Genomic DNA, 23,764 nt, shown 5'->3' with positions numbered 1-23,764 from the left:
GTGAAGGGTGAGACAAAGGGAAGGGTGGGTTTGTTAGTCAATTGGAGTGGGTGCAAAAGGGTTTACAACAACTTCATCAGGTCTGAAGGGCTGGGTTATCAGGTGAATTTGGACAGTCATCATGTCATAAATGAAAGTATTTGAATGAGGCCATTCGGCCCATCAAGTCTACTCCACCATTCAATCGTGGCTGATCTATCTCTCGCTTCTAACCCCTTTCTCCTGCCTTCTCCCTATAACCTCTGACACCTGTACTAACCCAGAATCCAGCTATCTCTGCCTTAAAATGTGGGATCTGGGACCATGGACACATCTGGTCACAGAAGGTTCGAGCCCCCGACCGCTGGAGGACAAAGAAGGGAGAGATTGAACTGTTTTTCACCTTCCATCACAGTGAGGAATGTGGAGGGGTCACTGTGGTGGATGTTTACGTTAAAATGTATTTTGTGTGTCCTGTTGCTTTTTACTGTTATGACTGTATGGCAAATGAAGTTCCTCGTATGTTGCAAAACATACTTGGCTAATAAAGTTTTATTGTGATTGTGATAAGGAGCCGTGTTAGGCGGTTAGGATGAAGCGGACTGGAGTAGCGAGGAAAGGAGGGGACCGCGTGGGATTGGAGGTGTCGGAAGAGGAGTTACAGTTTACCAAAGTACAGCGAAAATATTTTGTTGAGTGCTAACCAGTCAGTAGAAAGACAATACATGATTACAATCAATACGTTTGCAGATACATGATGTGGGAATAATGTTTAGTGCAATGTAAAGCCAGCAAGGTGCGATCAAGGTTAGTCCGAGGATCACCAACGTGGAAGATAGTAGTTCAGCACTGCTCTCTGGTTGTGGTAGGATGATTCAGTTCCCTGATAACAGCTGGGAAGAAACTGTCCCTGAATCTGGAGGTGTGCGTTTTCACACTTCTGTACCTTTTGCCTGATGGGAGAGGGGAGAAGAGGGAGTGGCCAGGGTGCGACTCGTCCTTGATTATGCTGCTGGCCTTGCCGAGGCAGCGGGAGGTATAAATGGAGTCAATGGCAGGAGTTTCGGGATTGCGGGAGAGCAGGGAGGAGAGTCTGGAATGGGAATGACGGACTGCACTTCCTGTAAATTGGCATCTGGACCGCGCGCAACTCCACCAACATCCAACAGCAGGGACAAAACTCCTAGAGCTGGAGGGAGACTCCGTGGGGATCTGTGGATCTGTTGCCACGGGGTTTCCGCTTCTGATTTCAAACCCCGTGTCTGGAGAGAGCCGGCCGAGCGGTGGAAACGGTGGGGAAAACATTGCAATGAATAAAATAGACACTGGACAATAGGTGCAGGAGTAGGCCATTCGGCCCTTCGAGCCTGCACCACCATTGAATGTGATCATGGCTGATCATTCTCAATCAGTACCCCGTTCCTGCCTTCTCCCCATACCCCCTGACTCCGCTATCCTTAAGAGCTCTATCTAGCTCTCTCTTCAATGCATTCAGAGAACTGGCCTCCACTGCCTTCTGAGGCAGAGAATTCCACAGATTTACAACTTTCTGACTGCAAACGTTTTCCCTCATCTCCGTTTTAAATGGCCTACCCCTTATTCTTAAACTGTGGCCCCTGGTTCTGGACTCCCCCAACATTGGGAACATGTTTCCCCCCTCTAACGTGTCCAGCCCCTTAATAATCTTATATGTTTCGATAAGATCCCCTCTCATCCTTCTAAATTCCAGTGTAACAACGTTCAGCACATCATGCCCACTCTGCTCATTCACCCCCCCCCCCCCCCCCCCACCCCTACATCTCCATCGTTTCGAATGCATGTGATCCAATCTCTACTTGTACTCTATCTCCCCCCTGGCTGACCTACAGGGAATCAGGAGGGCTAGAAAGAGCAATGAAGGATCCTTGTCGAGTCGGATGGAAGATAATTCCAAGGTATGTTATACAGACATTAAACGCAAGCGATTAACAGTGAAGCGAGGGGGACCCCTGTTGGATAAAGGAGGTAATTCACGCCTGGAACGAGAGTAAGTTGAAGAGTCCCATGTCCAATATTAAATATGCCCTTTACATGCAATGAATTAGGGGCTCGTGGAATCAATGGATATGGGGAGAAGGCAGGCACGGGTTATTGATTGTGGACGATCAGCCATGATCACAACGACTCCAAAGACGTACAGGTATGTAGGTTAATTGGCTGGGTAAATGTAAAAATTGTCCCTAGTGGGTGTAGGATAGTGTTAATGTACGGGGATCACTGGGCGGCACGGACTTGGAGGGCCGAAAAGGCCTGTTTCCGGCTGTATATATATGATATATGATATATGATATAATGGCGGTGCTGGCTTGAAGGGCCGAATGCCCTCGTCCTGCACCTATTTCCTATGTTTATATGTTTCTAATACTTACAGGTCACGAACAATTATTTATGTTTTACCTCTTTTGACGGAATCAATCGTTTCTCTCAACACCGTGTTCAACAAAAATAGGTGATCGAACTTTCCAACGGCCAAGCTACGGTCTGCTACTGACAACAACTTGTCATCATCACTTATCCTGCATGAATTACACACCCGGTTATAAGACACGCATTAACGATTTCTGGGTTACTTTCCAAAACAGTGTAGAGAGTCTCACCTCCTCTTCTGACGAGTTTCCTCCTGAAATATAAAACATCAGAAAGATCTATTAATTTACACTGAGCGTCCACATCGTGACAGCAGGAATTTCAGCCAAATTATTACAATTTCCCGACAGATCCCAGCACTTAATGCTGGCGCGGCGCCCCATCAGTGCAGTATTATGTATTAATTAGATGTAAAACGTATATTTAATACGGGACTGGTGGGGCGATTCAACCTCCTCTGGTTCCAGTCGTGAATTACCTAATTTGTCCAACAGGGGTCATCCTCTCTTCACTGTTACCATCTTACGTTTAATGTCTGTGTAACATGCCTTGGAATTTTCTTCTATCGTATTCGCCAAAGATCCTGCATTGCCCCTTCAAGCGTCCCCTGATTCGTCTTGCACCCTGTGGGTCAGCAAGAGTGGACCCATAGCGTCTACCAACCTTTGTCTCCACAGACATCATGTTGCCACTTGTGACTAGATGTTCATGTCAGACTAGGAGAGGACTTGGCTTGAACAACATGTAAAATATGACAGGCTCAATGTGATAAGTACAACTACACTTCCCGATAAAGATACAGCCAGTCCTGCGATTGAATGGGGTGTGTTAATGTGAGTGAGGTAGTAATATGGCCCCAGAACATCCTAGCGAGGGAATGTGATCAACCGGAAATAGTTGTGCATTTGGGCACGAACGACGTCGGGAGGAAGAGGAAGTAGATACTGCAACATGAGTTTAGAGAGTTAGGAAGAAGACTGAGAAGTAGGACGTCGAAGTTGGTTGTCTCTGGACTGCTGCCTGTACTTCGTGCTGGTGAGGGCAGGAACAGAGAGATCGGGGATATGAATGTATGGCTGAGGGGCTGGTGCAGGGAGCAGTGATTTAGATTTCAAGACCACTGGGATCTCTTCTGGGGTAGGGGTGACCTGTACAAGAGGGACGGATTGCCCCTTAACAGCAGGGGGACCAACATTCTGGCAGGCAGGTTTGCTAATGCTACACGTGTGGCTTTAAACTAAATAGTGGGGGGGGGGGGGGGGGGGGGGGGAGGGGTTGGCAAATTGGGAATATGAAGATGGAGTTAAAGGGGAAGCGAATACAGGAGAAATTGCAAAGGACTCTCGAATAAATGGGAAGGGAAGTTCTAGAAGGGATAAGAGGGTAAGGTCAGGCCCAATTGTGACCGGGGTGAGAGGGGAGGTGAATAACGAAATTAAAGTGTTGTATTTAAATGCGCGAAGTATAAAAAATAAAGTGGATGTGTTTGAGGCTCAGTTAGACATTGGCAAGTATGATGTTGTGGAAATCACTGAGACATGGCTACAGGAGGACCAGGGCTGGGAACTGAATATTCAGGGGTACACAACTTATAGAAAAGACAGACAGGGGGGCAGAGGGGTTGAGGTCGGTCTGTTGGTAAGGAATGATATTCACTCCCTTGCAATGGGGTGACATAGAATCAGGAGATGTAGAATCAGTATGGGTAGAAATGAGGAATTGTAAGGGTAAAATGACCCTAATGGGAGTTATCTATAGGCCCCCAAACAGTAGCCTCGACATAGGGTGCAAGTTGAATCAGGAGATAAAATTGGCATGTCGCAAATGTAATGCTACGGTGGTTATGAGAGATTTCAACATGCAGGTCGACTGGGAAAATGAGGTTGGTAATGGACCCCAGGAAAGAGAGTTTTTTGGAGTGCCTCCGAGATGGATTCTTAGAACAGCTTGTACTGGAACCGACCAGGGAGAAGGCAATTCTGGATTTAGTGTTGTGTAATGAACCTGATCTGATAAGTGGACTTGAGGTAAAAGAGCCATTAGGAAGCAGTGATCACAATATGATAAGTTTTACTCTACAAATTGAGAGGGAGAAGGGAAAATCGGAAGTGTCAGTATTACAGTATAGCAAAGGGGATTACAGAGGCATGAGGCAGGAGCTGGCCTGAATTGACTGGAAGGAGGCCCTGAAAGCAGGGAAGACGGTGGAACAGCAATGGCAGGTATTCCTGGGAATAATGCAGAAGTTGCAGGATCAATATATCCCAAAGAGGAGGAACGATTCTAAGGGGAGTAAGAGGCACCCGTGGCTGACAAGGGAAGTTAAGGACAGCATAAAAATAAAAGAGAAGAAGTATAACATAGCAAAGAAGATTGGGAAGCCAAAGGTTCGGGACTCTTTTAAAGAGCAGCAGAAGATAACTAAAAAGGCAATACGGGGAGAAAAGATGGGGTACGAGGGCAAACTAGCCAATAATATAAAGAAGGATAGTAAAAGCTTTTTTAGGTATGTGAAGAGGAAAAAATAGTCAAGGCAAATGTGGGTCCCTTGAAGACAGAAGCAGGGGAACAAGGTAATGGCAGACGAGTTAAACCGGTACTTTGGACCTGTCTTCACTAAGGAAGATACAAACAATCTCGCAGATGTTCTAGTGACCAGAGATTCTAGGGTGACGGAGGAACTGAAGGAAATTCACATTAGGCAGGAAATGGTGTTGGGTAGACTGATGGGACTGATGGCTGATAATTCCCCAGGGCCTGATGGTCTGCATCCCAGGGTACTTAAGGAGGTGGCTCTAGAAATTGTGGACGCATTGAGAAGCGGTTGGAACAGCCTCCGGGCGGTAGGTTTAAAAACCCAGCGCGGGGCTTTGTTCACCCAGAGGCCCAGGAGCGGTTGGAGGCGGTTGGAGATAAAAACGTTCCATCACACTTCAAAAGAAGTGTTCTGGAGGAAGCCACTGATTGGTGGAAGTGGACTAGAGGAAGCAGCTGATTGGGCGTAACCCCGGGGTTGTAATTCTGCTTTTTGTTCGTACTTTTAGTTAAGGGTCCGGTGAGTTCAGGGTTCAGTGAGTTCAGGGTTCAGTGAGTTAAGGGTTCAGTGAGTTAAGGGTTCAGTGAGTTAAGGGTTCAGTGCTTTTTAGTAAAGGTAGAGTTTAAAGGATTAAGAGGGATTTGATTTAATTTGGGGGTAAGACATGTCAGGTGAGATCGGCCCCGTGGAATGCTCATCCTGCAACATGTGGGAGATCAGGGATATTGTCGGTGTCCCTGATGACTACGTGTGCAGGAAGTGTGTCCAGCTGCAGCTCCTGGCAAACCGCATTGAACGGTTGGAGCTGCGTTTGGACTCATTCTGGAGCATCCACGATGCTGAGAAGGTCGTGGATAGCACATACAGTGAGTTGGCCACACCACAGGTAAAAGATAAGCGGACAGAAAGGAAACAGGTGGCCACTAGCCAGCGTAGCAGTAGGCAGGTAGTGCAGGAGTCCCCTGCGGTCATCTCCCTCCTAAACAGATATGCCATTTTGGATACTGTTGGGGGAGATGGCTCATCAGGGGAAGGCAGCAGCAGCCAAGTTCATGGCACTGTGGGTGGCTCTGCGGCAAAAGAGGGGAGGAAAAAGAGTGGAAGGGCTATAGTGATAGGGGATTCAATTGTAAGGGGAATAGATAGGCGTTTCTGCGGCCGCAAACGAGACTCCAGGATGGTATGTTGCCTCCCTGGTGCAAGGGTCAGGGATATCTCTGAGCGGCTGCAGGACATTCTGAAGGGGGAGGGTGAGCAGCCAGTTGTCGTGGTGCACGTCGGCACCAACGATTTAGGTAAAAAACGGGATGAGGTCCTACAAGGTGAATTGAGAGAGCTAGGGGATAAACTAAAAAGTAGGACCTCAAAGGTAATAATCTCTGGATTACTACCAGTGCCACGTGCTAGTCAGAGTAGGAATAGGAGGATATTTCAGATGAATACGTGGCTTGAAAAATGGTGCAAGGGGGAGGGATTCAAATTTTTAGGACATTGGAACCAGTTCTGGGAGAGGTGGGACCAGTACAAACAGGACGGTCTGCACCTGAGCTGGAATGGAACCAATGTCCTAGGGGGAGTGTTTGCGAGTGCTGTCGGGGAGGATTTAAACTAATGTGGCAGGGGGATGGGAGCAGGAGCAGAGAGACAGAGGGGTGTAAAATGAGGGTAGAAGCAACAGGTAGCAAGGTGAAAAGTAAAAGTGGTAGGCAGACAAATCCAGGGCAAAAATCAAAAAGGGCCACTTTTCAACATAATTGTATAAGCGGTAAGAGAGTTGTAAAAACAAGCCTGAAGGCTTTGTGTCTCAATGCAAGGAGTATACGTAATAAGGTGGATGAATTAAATGTGGAGATAGTTATTAATGATTATGATATAGTTGGGATTACGGAGACATGGCTCCAGGGTGACCAAGGCTGGGAGCTCAACATCCAGGGATATTCTATATTCAGGCGGGATAGACAGAAAGGAAAAGGAGATGGGGTAGCGTTACTGGTTAGAGAGGAGATTAAAGCAGTGGAAAGGAAGGACATTAGCTTGGAGGAAGTGGAATCGATATGGGTAGAGCTACGAAACACTAAGGGGCAGAAAACGCTAGTGGGAGTTGTGTACAGGCCACCTAACAGCAGTAGTGAGGTTGGGGATGGCATCAAGCAGGAAATTAGAAATGCATGCACTAAAGGTGCAGCAGTTATAATGGGTGACTTCAATCTACATTTAGATTGGGTGAACCAAACTGGCAGGGGTGCTGAGGAAGAGGATTTCTTGGAATGTTTGAGAGATGGTTTTCTAAACCAACATGTCGAGGAACCAACGAGAGAACAGGCCATTCTAGACTGGGTATTGAGTAATGAGGAAGGGTTAGTTAGCAGTCTTGTTGTGCGAGGCCCCTTGGGCAAGAGTGATCATAATATGGCAGAGTTCTTCATTAGGATGGAGAGTGACAAAGTCGATACAGAAACAAGTGTTCTGAACTTAAAGAAAGGTAACTTTGAGGGTATGAGGCGTGAATTGTCCAAGATAGACTGGCGATTGATAATAATAATAATAATAATAATAATAATAATAATAATATTCATTTATTGTCATTGCAACGAGTACAACGATGCTGAAAGGGTTGACGGTGGACATGCAATGGAAGGCATTTAAAGGTCGCATGGATGAACTACAACAAGTGTTCATCCCAGTTTGGCAAAAGAACAAACCAGGAAAGGTAGTGCATCCGTGGCTAACAAGGGAAATCAAGGATAGTATTAAAACAAAAGATGAAGCATACAGATTAGCCAGAAAAAGTAGCATACCAGAGGACTGGGAGAAATTCAGAGTCCAGCAGAGGAGGACAAAGGGCTTAATTAGGAAAGGGAAAATAGACTATGTGGGAAAACTGGCAAGGAACATAAAAACAGACTGCAAAACCTTTTATAGATATGTCAAGAGAAAAAGATTAGTTAAGGCAAATGTAGGTCCCTTGCAGTCGGAAACAGGTGAATTGATCATAGGAGATGGCAGACCAATTGAACAAATACTTTGGTTCTGTCTTCACTAAGGAAGACATAAACCGTCTGCCGGCAATAGCGGGGGACCGGTGGTCTAATGAGATGGAGGAGCTGAGGGAAATCCAGGTTAGTCGGGAAGTGGTGTTAGGTAAATTAAATGGATTAAAGGCAGATAAATTGCCAGGGCCAGATAGGCTGCATCCCAGAGTGCTTAAGGAAGTAGCCTCAGAAATAGTGGATGCTTAAGTGATAATTTTTCAAAACTCTTTAGATTCTGGAGTAGTTCCTGAGGACTGGAGGGTAGCTAATGTAACCCCACTTTTTAAAAAGGGAGGGAGAGAGAAAACGGGGAATTATAGACCAGTTAGCCTAACATCGGTAGTGGGGAAAATGCTAGAGTCAGTTATTAAAGATGTGATAGCATCACATTTGGAAAGTGGTGAAATCATCGGACAAAGTCAGCATGGATTTACCAAAGGCAAATCATGTCTGACGAATCTTATAGAATTTTTCGAGGATGTAACTAGTAGAGTGGATAAGGGAGAACCAGTCGATGTGTTATATCTGGACTTTCAGAAGGCCTTCGACAAGGTCCCATATAGGAGATTGGTGTACAAACTTAAAGCACACGGTATTGAGGGTTCAGTTTTGAGGTGGATAGAAAATTGGTTGGCGGACAGGAAGCAAAGAGTAGGAATAAACGGGTCCTTTTCGGAATGGCAGGCAGTGACTAGTGGGGTACCGCAAGGCTCAGTGCTGGGACCCCAGTTATTTACAGTGTATATTAATGAATTGGACGAGGGAATTGAATGCAATATCTCTAAGTTTGCGGATGACACGAAGCTGGGTGGCAGTGTTAGCTGCGAGGAGGATGCTAGGAGGCTGCAGAGTGACTTGGATAGATTAGGCGAGTGGGCAAATGCATGGCAGATGCAATATAATGTGGATAAATGTGAGGTTATCCACTTTGGCGGCAAGAACAGGAAAGCAGAGTATTACCTGAATGGTGACCGATTGGGAGAAGGGGAGATGCAACGTGACCTGGGTGTCATGGTGCACCAGTCATTGAAAGCAAGCATGGTGGTGCAGCAGGCAGTGAAGAAAGCGAATGCTATGTTGGCATTCATAGCAAGAGGATTTGAGTTTAGGAACAGGGAGGTTCTGCTGCAGTTGTAGAGGGCCTTGGTGAGACCGCACCTGGAGTATTGTGTGCAGTTTTGGTCTCCTAACCTGAGGAAAGACGTTCTTGCCTTAGAGGGAGTACAGAGAAGGTTCACCAGATTAATCCCTGGGATTGCGGGACTTGCATATGAGGAAAGACTTGATAGACTGGGCTTGTACTCGCTGGAATTTAGAAGACTGAGGGGGGATCTTATAGAAACATATAAAATTCTTAAGGGGTTGGAGAGGCTAGATGCGGGAAGATTGTTCCCGAGGTTGGGGGAGTCCAGAACCAGGGGTCACAGCTTAAGGATAAGGGGGAAGTCTTTTAGGACCGAGATGAGAAAACATTTCTTCACACAGAGAGTGGTGAGTCTGTGGAATTCTCTGCCACAGAAGGTAGTTGAGGCCAGTTCATTGGCTATATTTAAGAGGGAGTTAGATGTGGCCCTTTTTGCTAAAGGGATCAGGGGGTATGGAGAGAAGGCAGGTACAGGCTACTGAGCTGGATGATCAGCCATGATCATATTGAATGGCGGTGCAGGCTCGAAGGGCCGAATGGCCTACTCCTGCACCTATTTTCTATGTTTCTATTTCCCAATGTTCTATAGATTCAGAATCAGTTCCTGTGGATTGGAGGGTAGCTAATGTTATCCCACTTTTTAAGAAAGGAGGGAGAGAGAAAACGGGAGGACGAAATTGCGGAGCATTTGGATAGCAGTAAGAGGGTCGTTCCGAGCCAGCATGGATTTACAAAGGGGAAATCATGCTTGACTAACCTTCTGGAATGTTTTGAGGATGTAACTAGGAAAAGTGACAGGGGAGAGTTGGAGGATGTGGTGTACCTCAACTTTCAGAAAGCCTTCGACAAGGTCCCACATAGGAGATTAGTGGGTAAAATTAGAGCACATGGTATTGGGGGTAGGGTACTGACATGGATGGAAAATTGGTTGACAGACAGAAAGCAAAGAGTGGGGATAAATGGGTCCCATTCAGAATGGCAGGCAGTGACTAGTGGGGTACCGCAAGGCTCGGTGCTGGGACCGCAGCTATTTACAATATACATTAATGACTTGGATGAAGGGATTAAAAGTACCATTAGCAACTTTGCAGATGATACAAAGCTGGGTGGTAGTGTGAACTGTGAGGAAGATGCAATGAGGTTGCAGGGTGACTTGGACAGGCTGTGTGAGTGGGCGGATTCATGGCAGATGCAGTTTAATGTGGGTAAGTGTGCGGTTAAAATAGGAAGGCAGAGTATTATCTGAATGGTGTCAAGTTAGGAAAAGGGACGTACAACGAGATCTGGGTGTCCTAGTGCATCGGTCACTGAAAGGAAGCATGCAGGTACAGCAGGAAGTGAAGGCAGCCAATGGAATGTTGGCCTTCATAACAAGAGGAGATGAGTACAGAAGCAAAGAGGTCCTACTGCAGTTGTACAGGGTCCTAGTGAGACCGCACGTGGAGTACTGTGTGCAGTTTTGGTCTCCAAATTTGAGAAAGATTATTCTTGCTATTAAGGGCGTGCAGCGTAGGTTTACTAGGTTAATTCCCGGAATGGCGGCACTGTCATATGTTGCAAGACTGGAGTGACGAGGCTTGTATACACTGGAATTTAGAAGGATGAGAGGGGATCTTATCGAAATGTATAAGATTATTAAGGGGTTGGATACGCTAGAGGCAGGAAACATGATCCCAATGTTGAGGGACACCAGAACCAGGGGCCACAGTTTAAGAATAAGGGGTAGGCCATTGAGAACGGAGATGATGAAAAACTTTTTCAGTCAGAGAGTTGTGAATCTGTGGAATTCTCTGCCTCAGAAGGGAGTGGAGGCCAATTCTTTAAATGCATTCAAGAGAGAGCTAGATAGAGCTCTTAAGGATAACGGAGTCAGGGGGTATGGGGAGAAGGCACGAACGGGGTACTGATTGAGAATGATCAGCCATGATCACATTGAATGGCGGTGCTGGCTCAATGGGCCGAATGGCCTACTCCTGCACCTATTGTCTATTGTCTAAACCATTTATTTGGAGACACAAGGTACTGCATAGAGTAAAATCGTGATCAGGCCAGCCAGCATCTGTGGAGGGAAATGTACACATGACGTTTCTGGACAGGAGCCTCTTTAAATCTTCTTGAATAGATGTGGGAGGTGAAGGGAAGAAAGTGGGGCAATAAATGGCAAGCGATAGGTGAAGTTGTGTGATGACGGACATATCACAGACTGATGGATATCCCTGCAGCTGATGGCGAAGGGCAGAAAACTTGCTACTGAATTGGAATCTGGCCAGGAAGATAAATGGGGAATGCAATGGAAGGGATGGGGTGGAAATCAACAGGAGAGAATGTGTTGGGTTCCCAGTAGGATGGGTTGGGGGATCTGCGGTTGGAGAAGGGGAAGCAACGTGGTGACGAGGACTGGGGATGAAAAGAAATGCCTGTGGGGAACAATTGAAGGAACAGGGACGTCTGAAGGGGATAAGGTTTACCTGTAGCAGGAGAATACAAGTTACATGTCGTTGGGTTGCCGTCTGCTCAAAATATGAGGTGTTCGTCTTCCCTACCGACTGGGCTGTTTCAATCAGCCCTGAATTATTGGGAAATTCTGCATTTACTTCAGACTGTTACCCACTATTTTGTGATTGTGGCCTTGTGGAAGCTAACTTTGGGGAAACCATTTTGTGGCACCTTTGGAGGACATTTTGTGCTGGGAAGTTCGATACCTTAGCAGCTTGTTAGAAAGATCTGTACAAAAGCTTGTTTTGGTTATTGCATTGAAAACAGGCTTTTGCAAGGTAGTCCTTCACATTCATGGACACCTGCAGATAAGAAGTTGCTTCCCAAGGTTTAGAAGTTGTTTTCTGGGTTTGTTGTTGAGTTCTGGACATTTCAATGTTCTGAACTAGATGTTATGGTACCTCCTTATCGCCTAACGGTACCTCTCTAATCATCTTAGCTATGTGACTCCCTTTACTCCCCTGTACTCCTGTTTGACTCCCGAACACAATTAAAGGAACTCTATTATGTGAACTCTACTATGTATCTGCTGAGACTGCTTTATGCTATGTAACCATGGAAAATTACTGCATCTGCTTTGTGCTGTTTTCAACTGTATAAATACTGACTGTAATCTGTATGTTCTTTGAGAGGACAGAAGCAGGTGTTTGAGCGAACAACAGTGAACTCAGGTCTCTGTGTCTCTCCCACCTTGGTGTTTCAGTAAAACGATTTAACTGAGTCTTGTGTTTTGCGTACTTATTTTAGAGATGTCGAGTCGACTTTCACAGCCTTACATTGAATCAAATTGAATTTGTAACTCCTTACCTTCAGAAATATCAAACTGTCCGTTTGGTTCATCCGCTCCTGCAGCTTTAAGAGTTTCTCTTGAATAGAGTTTATCTCCTCTTGAATCGCTCGTAGATTATTCTCCATTGGATTTAGAACGCTCTCCTCGTCTTCCCGGAGATCCTTGAGAAAGAGCCGCTCTTTCTCATTGAGAATCTGGCGCAGTTCAGCAAATACCGATGTGATGTAGGTCAACAGGTTCTGTGACTGTTCCTGTCAAATGAAAGGTGAAGGTCAATATTATCGAGCCTGGAATCTAAGGCAACAGCACAAAGTCAGAGAAGGGAAACTGGAAACCTTACCCGGACTCCAGAAATCTTCTCTTTCTGTTGCTGCTCCATTTCCTCCACCGCTGATTTATTTTTTGTGAGAATCTCCAAGGAAGTTTTAATCAGCTCCTGGGATTGAGATTCAGATTCAGTGAGCAAAAGAATTAGACCAGACGGAACCAATGAACTGCAGGCACGGAACTGCACATGAAAGTTTACAAAAAGACACAAACTGCTGGAGAACTCATCGGGTCGTGGAGCGTATCAGCAGAGAGCCGCGGGCTGTCTCACCTGGAAGGACTGCTGGAGTCCCTGCATGGACGTGAGGGGGAAGGTACAGGGACAGGTGTTTCATCACCAACGGTGGCTGGGGCAAGTACCTGGGGTAGGGCTAGTTTGGGTGGGAGGCTGGGTGAACCGAACAGTCGCCGAGGGAGCGCGGTCCGCAAAACGCAGAATTGAAAATTCATCAGCTGATCAAATTCTGTTTGCTTTTACCTTGTAGCTTTCAACAGCTTCTTTAATCGGCCTGAAGCGATGCTCTCTGTGTTCCCGCGCGTCTCGGCAGATCAGGCAGACCAGTTTCTTGTCGGTTTCACAAAACAGCTTCAGTTCTTCCTGATGTTCCTTGCAGTAAAGTTTACTTTCCTTCCCTCCCGTGTTCGAGCTGTCTCAGCGATATTCGCCAAGGCCCAATTTACTTTGAGGGTGCGGTCTGCCAACACCTCTCTACATACCGGGCAGGAGTTTATCTCCTCCTTGTCCCAACTCTGTGTGATTCAGGAGCGGCAGAAGTTGTGCCCGCACTCCAGTGTCGCCGGATCGGTGAAGAAATCCAGACAAATGGGACAAATCGCTTCTTCGGTTAAACTCTGGATCTGGTGTTTCGAAGCCATTTTTAATTCCGACCACTTTCTGGTTCAAAACGCCTCCGCCTTCAGGTAGCTGCCGACCCGCACAGAACCGCAGGTGTCAACGACACGCCCTGCAGTGCTGAATAATGTTGTTTTGCTGGGAGTGTTCAGGGTGAAGTGCCTCTGGCAATCTGCCACTGATTACACACCAGCAAGAGGCTGGTAACACGTTAAACGAGTCTGAATGTGTCAATAACCGGGCGGGCGAGCGCCGGGCAGTCTAAGGAAGGGCAGAAACGAAATGGAAGATGTATTAAGTTATCTCTACGTAGAGCGTGAAACGGTGGTTAAACATCAACTTAGAGCGACTGCTGTTAAAATAAAATCTGCAATAAAATCGGAGACCTGGAGAGAATGTTGTGTTGTGAGGTGACAGACGCGCTACAGTCGCTGAGATTTGGTTGCATAAAAAGTAGGAAAGACAATACTCTGTTACTGCGTGCAACACATTCATCTTCTCGGTGAAAGTCGTCTTGTTGAAAGAAACAGCAAGCACATGTGACACACGTCTGTGTGGGTGTTTGTGTGTGTCTGTGTGGGTGTTTGTGTGTGTGTGTGTGGGTGGGTGTGTGTGTGTGGGTCTGTGTGTGGGTCTGTGTGTGGGTGTGTGTGTGGGTGTGTGTGTCTGTGTGTGGGTGTGTGTGTGGGTGTGTGTGTCTGTGTGTGTGTGTGTGTGTGGGTGTGTGTGTCTCGGTGTGTGTGGGTGATTGTGGCTGTGTCTGTGTGGGTGTGTGTGTCTGTGTGTGTGTGTGTGGGTGTGTGTGTGGGTCTGTGTGTGGGTGATTGTGTCTGTGCGTGTGTCTGTGTGTGGGTCTGTGTGTGGGTGTGGGTGTCTGTGTGTGGGTCTGTGTGTGTGTGTGAGTGTGGGTCTGTGTGTGTGTGTGGGTGTGTGCTTGTGTTACAGTTCTTGGCCTTGTAATAAAAAATAGACAACACATTAATTGTGTGGCTGAGCTTACTTACCCCAGTCTAATAGACACCGACACTCCAGCAGTTGTCTGGACACACCCAGTGTGTGGGTCTGTGTGTGTGTCTGTGTGTGGGTGTGCGTGTGGGTTAGCTGCGAGGGGGATGCTAGGAGGCTGCAGATTGACTTGGATAGATTAGGCGAGTGGGCAAATGCATGGTAGATGCAATATAATGTGGATAAATATGAGGTTTCCACTTTGGCGGCAAGAACAGGAAAGCAGAGTATTACCTGGATGGTGGAATTCTCTGCCACAGAAGGTAGTTGAGGCCAGTTCATTGGCTATATTTAAGAGGGAGTTAGATGTGGCCCTTGTGGCTAAAGGGATCAGGGGATATGGAGAGAAGGCAGGTACAGGTTACTGAGCTGGATGATCAGCCATGATCATATTGAATGGCGGTGCATGCTCGAAGGGCCGAATGGCCTACTCCTGCACCTATTTTCTATGTTTCTATGTCATTGTACCTGCTTGCTTCATCACCCACAGAAAACACTGCCCCTCACATTCCCAATGAACCTGACCCCCCCCCCCCCCCTATCCCGGTTACTCTGTGTTTGTGTTGTCATTTGTGAGCGGAGCACCAAGGCACATTCCTTGAATGTGCACATACTTGGCCAATAAACTTATTCATTCATTCATGAAAAGGTAAGGCTAAAGGTGAAAAGAGTCAGAAAGGGTGTCAGATGAGGAGAGTAGTGAAATGTGAAGCTGCAGGGCCCGCCCTCCGCCCCTGCCCCCGCCCTCCTCCCCTGGCTCCGACCCCGCGGCCAAGCCCCGGACCCGCTGCGTGATGGCACCTCGGCGAAGTGCGCCTGCGCGCCTCTGGGCGGCCGCTGCTGCGTCATGTGGAATGTACGCATGCGCGCTCCAGGGCCGGGGCCTGGAGAGCCGGGGGCGGAGCGGGAGGGGGAGCGGGAGGAGGAGCGGGAGGGGGAGGAGGAGCGGGGGTGGCGGGGGTGGGGAGGAGGGGGGAGGAGGAGCGGGGGGGGGGGGGGGGAGGAGGAGCGGGGGGGGGGGGAGGAGGAGCGGGCGGGGGGGGAAGGAGCGGGGGGGGGGAGGAGGAGCGGGGGGCCCTGGAGAGCCCCGGGGCCTGGCGGGGGGGGGGGGGGGGGGCAGCGGGAGCCGGAGCTGCGTCAGTCCCTCAGTCAGTCAGTCTCCCTTTTCTCTGTCCCGCTTCACCAGGGCGTTTCTCCACAGCCTGGAGTGGGTCGCCAGCCGGGACCGGGACCGGGACACCGCCAGGATGCGGCGCTCTCTCTGCACGGCCGTACATCTGCTGTACCTGCTGGCAGGTAGAGACATGGGGGGGAGAGAGAGAGATGGTGGGGGGGGACATGGGGGAGAGAGAGATGGGGGAGAGAGAGAGTGAGGGAGAGTAGGGGAGGGAGGGGGAGAGTAAGGGGAGAGAGAGATGTGGAGAAAGAGAGATGGGGAGAGAGAGATGGGGGAGAGAGGGAAAGAGATGGGGGGAGAAAGAGAGAGATGGGGGAGAGACAGATGGGGAGAGAGGGAGATGAGGAGAGAGAGAGATGGGGAAGAGGTAGATGGGGAGGGAGGGAGAGGGGGAGAGATGGAGGGAGAGGGGGGGAAGGAGGGAGGAAGAGAGATATGGGGAGAGGGGGTAGAGAGAGAGAGAACGAGAGCTGCTTTCCACGGAGTTGGGAATGGACAATTGTCAGTCAAACACTGTACTGGGGTAACTCAGCGGGTCGGGCCTCATCTACATGAACTACAACAATTGTTCATCCCAGTTTGGCAAAAGAACAAACCAGGTCCAGCAGAGGAGGACAAAGGGCTTAATTAGGAAAGGGAAAATAGGTTATGAGAGAAAACTGGCAGGGAACATAAAAACTGACTGCAAAAGCTTTTATAGATATGTGAAGAGAAAAAGACTAGTTAAGACAAATGTTGGTCCCTTGCAGTCGGAAACAGGTGAATCGATCATAGGGAACAAGGAGATGGCAGACCAATTGAACAACTACTTTGGTTCTGTCTTCACTAGGGAAGACATAAACAATCTGCCGGAAATAGTAGGGGACCGGGGGTCTAACGAGATGGAGGAACTGAGGGTAATCCAGGTTAGTCGGGAAGTGGTGTTAGGTAAATTAAATGGATTAAAGGCCGATAAATCCCCAGGGCCAGATAGGCTGCATCCCAGAGTGCTTAAGAAAGTAACCTCAGAAATAGTGGATGCATTAGTGATAATTTTTTTTAACTCTTTAGATTCTGGAGTAGTTCCTGAGGATTGGAGGGTAGCTAATGTGACCCCATTTTTAAAAAGGGAGGGAGAGAGAAAACGGGGAATTATAGACCAGTTAGCCTAACATCGGTAGTGGGGAAAATGCTAGAGTCAGTTATTAAAGATGTGATAGCATCACATTTGGAAAGTGGTGAAATCATCGGACAAAGTCAGCATGGATTTATGAAAGGCAAATCATGCCTGACGAATCTTATAGAATTTTTCGAGGATGTAACTAGTAGAGTGGATAAGGGAGAACCAGTCGATGTGTTATATCTGGACTTTCAGAAGGCCTTCGACAAGGTCCCACATAGGAGATTGGGGTACAAACTTAAAGCACACGGTATTGGGGGTTCAGTGTTGAGATGGATAGAGAATTGGTTGGCGGACAGGAAGCAAAGAGTAGGAATAAACGGGTCCTTTTCGGAATGGCAGGCAGTGACTAGTGGGGTACCGCAAGGCTCAGTGCTGGGACCCCAGTTATTTACAATATATATTAATGATTTGGACGAGGGAATTGAATGCAATATCTCTAAGTTTGCAGATGACACGAAGCTGGGTGGCAGTGTTAGCTGCGAGGAGGATGCTAGGAGGCTGCAGAGTGACTTGGAAAGATTAGGAGAGTGGGCAAATGCATGGCAGATGCAATATAATGTGGATAAATGTGAGGTTATCCACTTTGGCGGCAAGAACAGGAAAGCAGAGTATTACCTGAATGGTGGCCAATTAGGAAAAGGGGAGATGCAATGTGACCTGGGTGTCATGGTGCACCAGTCATTGAAAGCAAGCGTGCAGGTGCAGCAGGCAGTGAAGAAAGCGAATGGTATGTTCGCATTCATAGCAAGAGGATTTGAGTATAGGAGCAGGGAGGTTCTGCTGCAGTTGTACAGGGCCTTGGTGAGACCGCACCTGGAGTATTGTGTACAGTTTTGGTCTCCTAATCTGAGGAAAGACATTCTAGCCTTAGAGGGAGTACAGAGAAGGTTCACCAGATTGATCCCTGGGATGGCAGGACTTTCATATGAAGAAAGACTGGATAGACTAGGCTTATACTCGCTGGAATTTAGAAGACTGAGGGGGGTTCTTATTGAAACATATAAAATTCTTAAGGGGTTGGAGAGGCTAGATGCGGGAAGATTGTTCCCGATGTTGGGGAAGTCCAGAATAAGGGGTCACAGCTTAAGGATCAGGGGGAAGTCTTTTAGGACCGAGATGAGAAAACATTTCTTCGCACAGAGAGTGGTGAGTCTGTGGAATTCTCTGCCACAGAAGGTAGTTGAGGCCAGTTCATTGGCTATATTTAAGAGGGAGTTAGATGTGGCCCTTGTGGCTAAAGGTATCAGGGGGTATGGAGAGAAGGCAGGTACAGGTTACTCAGCAGGATGATCAGCCATGATCATATTGAATGGCGGTGCAGGCTCGAAGGGCCGAATGGCCTACTCCTGCACCTATTTTCTATGTTTCTATCTGTGGAGAGAAGGAATGGGTGACTTTTCGGGTCGAGATCCTTCTCTGAAGAACCCGAAACGTCACCCATTCCTTCTCTCCCGAGATGCTGCCAGACCTGCTGAGTTACTCCAGCATTTTGTGAATAAACCCATTCCTTCTCTCCAGAGATGCTGCCTGACCCGCTGAGTTACTCCAGCACTCTGTGAAACGTCACCTATCCATGTTCTCCACAGATGCTGCCTGACCCGCTGAGTTGGCACAGCATTTTGTGTCTACATTCATCAGTGAAAATGTCATTTAGCTTAGTGATACGGCGCAGAAACAGGCCCTTCGGCCCACCGGGTACGCAGCGACCAGCGATCAGGCCGCACTAACGCTGCCCTACACACACACAAGGGACAATCTCTAATTTTACAGAAGCCAATTAACCTACAAGCCTATCAGTCTTGAGAGGTTTGGAGGGAAGAGTGTCAGTAGTAAAGAAAGCAAACTCAGTTATTTCAAGAGGGCTTGTGTACAAAAACAGGGGGTGTTATGCTGAGGCTCTACAAGGCACTGGTCAGGCCCCATTTGGAATATTGTCAGCAATTTTCGCTGTACTTGCTGGAGTTTAGAAGAATGAGGGGGGACCTCATTGAAACCTACCGAATAGTGAAAGACCCGGATAGGGTGGATGTGGAGAGGGTGTTTCCACTAGTGGGAGAGTCTAGGACCAGAGGGCACAGCCTCAGAATTAAAGGACGTTCCTTCAGGAAGGAGATGAGGAGGAATTTCTTTAGTCAGAGGGTGGTGAATCTGTGGGATTCTTTGCTACAGACGGCTGTGGAGGCCACAAGTCAGTGGATCTGGTCTCCAAATTTGAGGAAGGATATTCTTGCTATTGAGGGCGTGCAGTGTAGGTTTACTAGGTTAATTCCCAGACTGCACAGGGTAGGTCCCTACTCTGGGGATGAGGGGGATTCTTGTTGAGGTGTATAAAACCATGAGGAGCGTTGGTAATGTGGATGGTCACAGGCCTTTTCCCCAGGGTGTGGGGGTCTTAAACAAGAGTGTAGATGCAATAAACTGGAGTAACTCAGCGCGTCAGGCAGCATCTCTGGAGAACATGGATAGGTGACGTTTCACAGAGTGCTGGAGTAACTCAGCGGGTCAGGCAGCATCTGTGGAGAACATGGATAGGTGACGTTTCACAGAGTGCTGGAGTATCTAAGCGGGTCAGGCAGCATCTGTGGAGAACATGGATAGGTGACGTTTTACAGAGTGCTGAGGTAACTTAGCGGGTCAGGCAGCATCTGTGGAGAACATCGATAGGTAACGTTTCACAGAGTGCTGGAGTAACTCAGCGGGTCAGGCAGCATCTGTGGAGAACATGGATAGGTGACGTTTCACAGAGTGCTGGAGTAACTCAGCGGGTCAGGCAGCATCTGTGGAGAACATGGATAGGTGACGTTTCACAGAGTGCTGGAGTATCTAAGCGGGTCAGGCAGCATCTGTGGAGAACATGGATAGGTGACGTTTCACAGAGTGCTGAGGTAACTTAGCGGGTCAGGCAGCATCTGTGGAGAACATCGATAGGTAACGTTTCACAGAGTGCTGGAGTAACTCAGCGGGTCAGGCAGCATCTGTGGAGAACATGGATAGGTGACGTTTCACAGAGTGCTGGAGTAACTCAGCGGGTCAGGCAGCATCTGTGGAGAACATGGATAGGTGACGTTTCACAGAGTGCTGGAGTATCTAAGCGGGTCAGGCAGCATCTGTGGAGAACATGGATAGGTGACGTTTCACAGAGTGCTGCAGTAACTCAGCGGGTCAGGCAGCACCCTTTGGCCCACACTCTGGGAACCTTGTCAAAGGCTTTCTGAAAGTCAAGGTTTTCTAATGCAGAAGTCGCAGGATCAATTTATCCCAAAGAGGAGGAAAGATTCCAAGGGGAGTAAGAGACACCAATGGCTGACAAGGGAAGTCAAGGACAGCATAAAAATAAAAGAGCAGAAGTACAACAAAGCAAAGAAGAGTGGGAAGCCAGAGGATTGGGACTCTTTTAAAGAGCAACAGAAGATGACTAAGAAGGCAATATGGTGTTAAACGATGAGGTACGAGGGTAAACTAGCCAATAATATAAAGGAGGATAGTAAAAGCTTTTTTAGGTATGTAAAGAGGAAAAAAATAGTCAAGGCAAATGTGGGTCCCTTGAAGACAGAAGATGGGGAATTTATTATGGGAAACAAGGAAATGGCAGACGAGTTGAACCGGTACTTTGGATCTGTCTTCACTAAGGAAGATACAAACAATCTCCCAGATATTCTCGTGACCAGAGATCCCAGGGTGACAGAGGAACTGAAGGAGATTCACATTAGGCAGGAAATAGTGTTGGGTAGACTGATGGGACTGAAGGCTGATAAATCCCCAGGGCCTGATGGTCTGCATCCCAGGGTACTTAAGGAGGTGGCTCTAGAAATTGTGGACGGATTGGCGATCATTTTCCAATGTTCTATAGATTCAGGATCAGTTCCTGTGGATTGGAGGGTAGCTAATGTTATCGCACTTTTAAGGAAGGAGGGAGAGAGAAAACTGGAAATTATAAACCAGTTAGTCTGACATCAGTGGTGGGGAAGATGCTGGAGTAAATTATAAAAGACAAAATTGTGGAGCATTTGGATAGCAGTAACAGGATCGTTCCGAGTCAGCATGGATTTACGAAGGGGAAATCATGTTGACTAATCTTCTGGAATTTTTTGAGGATGTAACTAGGAAAATTGACTGGGGAGAGCCGGTGGATGTGGTGTACCTCGACTTTCAGAAAGCCTTCGACAAGGCCCCACATAGGAGATTTGTGGGCAAAATTAGAGCACATGGTATTGGGGGTAGGGTACTGACATGGATAGAAAATTGGTTAACAGACAGAAAGCAAAGTGTGGGGAGAAATGGGTCCCTTTCAGAATGGCAGTCAGTGACTAGTGGGGTACCGCAAGGCTCGGTGCTGGGCCAAAGCTATTTACAATATACATTAATGACTTGGATGAAGGGATTAAAAGTACCATTAGCAAATTTGCAGATAATACAAAGCTGGGTGGTAGTGTGAGCTGTGAGGAAGATGCTATGAGGTTGCAGGGTGAATTGGACAGGTTGTGTGAGTGGGCAGATGCATGGCAGATGCAGTTTAATGTGGATAAGTGTGAGGTTATCCACTTTGGTTGTAAGAATAAGAAGGCAGATTATTAAATGAATGGTGTCAAGTTAGGAAAAGGAGACGTACAACGAGATCTGGTTGTCCTAGTGCATCAGTCACTGAAAGGAAGCATGCAGGTACAGCAGGCAGTGAAGAAAGCCGATGGAATGTTGGCCTTTATAACAAGAGGAGTTGAGTATAGGAGCAAAGAGGTCCTTCTGCAATTGTATAGGGCCCTAGTGAGACCGCACCTGGAGTACTGTGTGCAGTTTTGGTCTCCAAATTTGAGGAAGGATATTCTTGCTATTGAGGGCGTGCAGTGTAGGTTTACTAGGTTAATTCCCAGAATGGCGGGACTGTCATATGTTGAAAGACTGGAGCGGCTCGGCTTGTATACACTGGAATTTAGAAGGATGAGAGGAGATCTTATTGAAACATATAAGATTATTAAGAGGTTGGACACGTAAGAGGCAGGAAACATGTTCCCAATGTTGGGGGAGTCCAGAACAAGGGGCCACAGTTTAAGAATAAGGGGTAGGCCATTTAGAACTGAGATGAGGAAAAACTTTTTCAGTCAGAGAGTTGTGAAACTGTGGAGTTCTCTGCCTCAGAAGGCAGTGGAGGCCAATTCTCTGAATGCATTCAAGAGAGAGCTAGATAGAGCTCAAGGATAGCGGAGTCAGGGGGTATGGGGAGAAGGCAGCAACGGGGTACTGATTGAGAATGATCAGCCATGATCACATTGAATGGTGGTGCTGGCTCGAAGGGCCGAATGGCCTACTCCTGCACCTATTGTCTATTGTCAAGGACCACAAATGGACAGAGGGCAGTAAATCTCTGGGAATCTCCAACCAAGAGACTCTTAGAGGTTTAACCTGTTGGATGTATTTATACCAGGGGAAGATACATTTTTGAAAATTTGGGGAACTGAAATCAAAGGGAATGGGACAAAGCGGAGGAGTTCAGTCCTGGGCTGGATCAGCCATGACCACATTGTGGGGATTAACATTGAAATCTAGAACGTGGCGCACACAGCAGATTGATCATCTATATCCGGTTCCCATCAGCAGTGGGTGGTCACCGTGGGGGAATTTGCTCTGTCTGTTTTACCCACCTTTGTTCACCATAGAATGACATCCCATTCTACATCATAGACAGGCCATTCGGCCCATCCTATTCAGTCAAGATTTCTGCTCCACTCAACATCCCTCCCATCTACTCACCACACCCGGTAACAATACCCCGAATTTCAGGAGTGCTCACGTGTTTATCCCGCTTGCCCTTAAATTATCTCTGCTGTTGGATTCAGTCCCTCCAATGCAAGTGAGGTCCTTGTTCTCATGACTGCATTCCTTTCAGTATTTATAGAAGAGGCTGGGGTTGTTTTCCCTGGAGCAGAGAAGGCTGAGAGGGGACATGATCGAGGTGTACAAGATCATGAGGGGCATAGATAAGGTAGATGGCGGGGAACTTCTTCCACTGGTGGAAGGTTCAACAACGAGGGGACATAGATACAGGGTAAGGGGAGGGAGGTTTCGGGGGGATGTGAGAAAGAACTTTTTCACCCAGAGGGTGGTTGGAGTCTGGAACTCACTGCCTGGGGTGGTGGTGGAGGCGGGAACACTCACAACATTAAAAAAGCATTTGGATGGGCACTTGAAATACTACAACATTCAGGGCTACGGTCCAAATGCGGGAAAATGGGATTAAAATTAGACTGTGTTTGGTAACGGGCGGCACGGACACGATGGGCCGAAGGGCCTCTTTCTGTGCTGTAGGACTCTATGACTCGATGACTCTAAGACCACGTTACATTTCAGCATTGATTTTTGCTCTCCCATCGATTAGAGATATTTCATCCCCCCCCCCCCCATTTAAATTCACCGCTAAACTTAAATTTTATCTTATCATTCCTGACATCTTCTCCAGATAAAATCCGTCGACCTGCTCATTCTTTGCATTGAGCTCCATCCTCTCAGTTATAGCATCATTTTCATGAACACTCCTTGTGCTTTTCCCCATCGTTCTACATCTCTACGGCAATATCAGCTTTCTATCTGCATGGCAGCGGCGATAAGAGTTGGGAAATGGGAATTATCAGAGGGTTGTAGAAATGTGGAGAAATTCCCGCTGTCGGGATGAGGACGTAACATCTCAGTCAATTGAGATTTGTGTTTTATTTCTTTCAGGGGGAAGCTGGTGGCAAGCGAAGGTAGGACATGCTCTTGATGGAAACATTGTAAGTTTTTGTGGAACAGTTCAAAACATTTCCAATGCTCAGTTGATAACCAGCTGTTAAATGTTCACAGGGTTCGTGATGAAGCCAAACCACTGT

General features: G+C 47.5%; 2 protein-coding genes across 2 annotated transcripts in view; one reads left to right on the top strand and one right to left on the bottom strand.

The window, feature by feature from the left end:
- LOC144603060 (uncharacterized) overlaps window positions 1–23,764 on the top strand; it is a 278,950-nt gene that overhangs the window by 69,044 nt on the left and 186,142 nt on the right. The window lies entirely within an intron of this gene.
- LOC144602508 (E3 ubiquitin-protein ligase TRIM39-like) overlaps window positions 1–23,764 on the bottom strand; it is a 71,863-nt gene that overhangs the window by 1,372 nt on the left and 46,727 nt on the right. The window lies entirely within an intron of this gene.

Source organism: Rhinoraja longicauda, chromosome 19 (genome assembly GCF_053455715.1).
Source record: "Rhinoraja longicauda isolate Sanriku21f chromosome 19, sRhiLon1.1, whole genome shotgun sequence".
NCBI classification, from domain to species: Eukaryota; Metazoa; Chordata; class Chondrichthyes; order Rajiformes; family Arhynchobatidae; genus Rhinoraja; species Rhinoraja longicauda.
This window is presented reverse-complemented; position numbering and strand designations above follow the sequence as displayed.